General features: G+C 39.0%; 1 pseudogene; it reads left to right on the top strand.

Annotated features, from left to right (window-relative positions):
- LOC114052040 overlaps positions 1–3838 on the top strand; it is a 90610-nt pseudogene that overhangs the window by 84929 nt on the left and 1843 nt on the right.

Below are 3838 nucleotides of genomic sequence, written 5' to 3'. Positions count from 1 at the left end.
CTTCTTCTTCTTCTTCTTCTTCTTCTTCTTCTTCTTCTTCTTCTTCTCCTTCTTCTTTTTAATAATTTATTTATTTTTAGTTTTCAACATTGATTTCCATAAGATTTTGAGTTTTAAGTTTTCTCTCCCTCCCTCTCCTTCCTCACCCTGAGATGGCATGCAATCTGATATAGGCTCTACTTACACATTAAAATTAAGCATATTTTCCCATTAGTTATGATGTAAAGAACAATTACAACTAATGAGAGGAACCACAAGAATGAAGTAATAAAACAAAACAACAAAGGACAAGGAGAGCAAATAGTATGCTTCGATTCCAACTCCATAGTTCTTTCTCTGGATGTGGATAGCATTTTCTATCATGAGTCTTTTGGAGTTGTCTTAGAGCCTTGCATGCTAAGAAGAGCCAAGTCTATCAAAGTCAGTCATTGCACACTGTGGCCGATACTGTGTACAATGTTCTCCTGGTTCTGCTCATTTCACTCAGCATCAATTCATATAAGTCTTTCCAGCTTTTTCTGAAGTCTACCTGCTCATCATTTCTTATGGCACAATAGTATTCCACTACATTCAAATATCACAACTTGTTCAGCCATTTCCCAATTGATGGGCATCCCCTCAGTTTCCAATCTTTGCTACCACAATAAGAGCTGCTATAAATATTTTTTGTATATGTGGGTCCTTTTCTTATTTTTATGATCTCTTTGGGATACAGACCTAGAAGTGGTATTGCTGGGTCATAGGGTATGCACAATTTTATATCCCTTTGGGCATACACTACTCTTCTTTTTAATCTCCTTATTTCTGTAATGGGTACCATCATTCTTCTAGCCATCCAGGCTCATAACCTTGGTGTCATGTTTGACTTCTTATTCTGACTCACCCAGTAGTATATCCAATCAGCTGTTAAGTCTTATCAATTTTATCTCTACATGTTTTATGTCCATCCTCTTCTCTTTACTCAGACAGGCCTTCATCATCTCTTGCTTGGACTGTGGTAATAGCCTCCTAATTGGTCTCCCTGCCTCAAATCTCTCTAATTCTAATTCATTCTCCACACTGAGATGTCAAAATGATATTCTTAAACCATAGGTCTGACCATGTCACTCCTCTATTCAATAAACTCCAATGGTTCCCTATTCCTTCCAAGACCAAATATAAAATTCTCTGTTTGATTTCTAATGTCCTTCATAACCTGATTCCTTCCTACCTTTTCAGTATTCTTATACCTTATTCCCCTCTTTGTACTTTATGATCTCTCTTCTTCATTTCTGTTTCCTGGTTGAGTTCCAGCTAAAATCCAACTTTCTACAAGGAGATTTTCCCAATCCCCTATTGCCTCAGAGATAGGATGCACAGGACAACTTACAAACTATAGATTTCCTAGAAGAATGTGACAAATAAAAAATACTGGAGTGAGTCCACAGCATGGGGGAGGGGGTAGACTTTGGGTCTTTCTTCTACTTTTTGTTACATCCCTTTTCTCCCCTTTCTGGGCTTGGTTTCTCCCCTTTTCTCCCCCTTTTCCCCTTCTTCTCTTTCTCTCCCAGTCTTTTCTCTTTCCTCCCCTTCCCCCCAGCCTGGCCTGCTCCCTGCCCCCAGGGCCTCAGGGGAACACCTCCCATGAAGAAGCTGCCCCCAGGAGCAGTTGCTTGAACAGGTCAGAGAAGGAGCTTATGTGTCCAGATGCTGCTATATTTTATTGAAGATGTGTAACAGTAACACTACTCAAGAGACTCTGGAAATAATGAAAGAATCAGAAAAACAAAAAGTTGGCAGGAAAGTGTGTAAACAAAAATAAGTTTACATCCAAGTAACCAAATATGGAAGAGATTGAGGAGGGTGAAGCTACTAGTGCTCAGGAAGAGACACAGAGATGATTTTGCAAATACAGGCAGAAAAAGTCAAGTCTAACTCTACACTGAAGCTGGTGCAGAGCCTGGCAGTGTATGAGGAGTCTTCTGCCCCTTTTGTTTATGGGCCTCTGGAAACTTAGGATAGAATTCTGTTGCAAATAAGTTGCCCCACTGACAAAGAAGAAGAGACATCCATGAAAGATGTCTCTGAAAAGGAAGACAAAGACAAAAATAAAGAAAAGGACCCAAGGAAAATGTTGGAGTCTAGAGATTCGACTTAAAAATACACAGACTCTAGAGGAATAGACCTACACAAAATTCTGTAAATACACTGGGGGAAAAAACCACAGGACAGAATGAGGCTGCTACAGTTAGAATAAGAGATTCTGGAATTTATTAATGACAACAATAACTAGTTCAAGAAATTTCCTCAGCTTAAATTCCTTAAGAACTTAGCCAATAGCTCACAAATGTTCAGATTCCTTAAGAGTCTGGCCAATATGGTGGACCTTTAGTAAATCTTGTGAAAAAAAAAAAAGAAATTTCCTCAGATGACCTCATATCACCAGATACTATTACACTGGGTTGCTGCCCATTTTGGAATGGACCATAGTGTTGGTCCAAATTGGAAAAGCTGTCATCATCAACAAAACCAGTAACACAAGGATCCCTAGACAGAGGTTCTCAGATCATACCCAAGATGAGAAGAATGTAAAATCTCAGCAGAAGATTATCTTGAAGAGAGATGACACCACCGTGGACTGGGATGATAACCGGATCAGAGTTCCACTACAAGATGGAAGGAGGAGTAAGGCAATAGAAGAGAGAGAGGAGGGATATCACAGATCCTAGATAGAATATTTGCCTGAGAGACCAGACAGAAGGGATATCTAAATGACGTTGGGGGAACTGTGAGGGGCTGAGCTGCACTTTGAGCAGTTGCTAGAGCAGCACAGACAGTGAGATAAAATCCCAGGAACCCTGGCCCTGGAGCAGCATAGATTCAAATGGCTCTGTCGGTACCTGTTACCTGTTACCAAAGCCACCTGTTACCAAAGCCAGCAACTTCAGTGGGATCTTCATTCTCAAGTGGAATGACATCACTGGGAGCAATAAAGGAGGCAGTGCAGAAAGGATCTCTGTGAGAGCAATTTGGAACTATGCCCAAAGGTCTGCAAGACTGTGCATACCCTTTGACCCAGCAATACCACGACTAAGTCTATATACCAAAGACATCAGAAAAGGGAAAAGGACCTATCTGTACAAATATATTTATAGCAAAAAAATATTAATAGCAGCTCTTTTTGTGGTGTCTAAGAATTGGAAATTGAAAGGATGCCCATTGATTGGGGAATAGCTGAACAAGCTGTGGTATACAAATATAGTGGAATATTCTACTGTGCTATAAGAAATAATGAGCAGGCTGATTTTGAGAAAAACTGAGAAAGACTTACATGAACTGATGCAAAGTGAAATGAGCAGAACTAGGAGCACATTGTGCACAGTAACGGCAACATTGTACATTGAAGAATTGTGAATGGACTTAGCTATTCTCAGCAATATAATGATACAAGACAATCCCAAAGAACTAACGATGACACAAACTACCCACCTCTAGAGAAAGAACTGATATTGTTTGAATATAGACTGAAGCATGCTATTTTTAGTTTTCTTTCATTCTTTTTCTTACGAGTCTTCTTGTACAAAATGACCAATATGGAAATGCTTTACATGATTGCACATGTATAATCTATGTTAGATTGCTTACCATATTAGGGAGAGAAGGGAGGAAAAGTGAGGGGAGGGAGGGAGAGCGGGACAGAATTTGAAACTCAAAACTTAAAAAAAAACAAATGTTAAAAAAAGTTTTAACATGTAATGGGGGGAAATAAAATATATATATTTTTAAATGAACTCACAAAAGAAAGAAAGAAGGAAAGAAAGAAAGAAAGAAAGAAAGAAAGAAAGAAAGAAAGAAAGAA

The sequence above is a fragment of the Vombatus ursinus genome, unplaced genomic scaffold (assembly GCF_900497805.2).
Source record: "Vombatus ursinus unplaced genomic scaffold, bare-nosed wombat genome assembly UNPS02014807.1, whole genome shotgun sequence".
In the NCBI taxonomy this organism is placed as follows: Eukaryota; Metazoa; Chordata; class Mammalia; order Diprotodontia; family Vombatidae; genus Vombatus; species Vombatus ursinus.
This window is presented reverse-complemented; position numbering and strand designations above follow the sequence as displayed.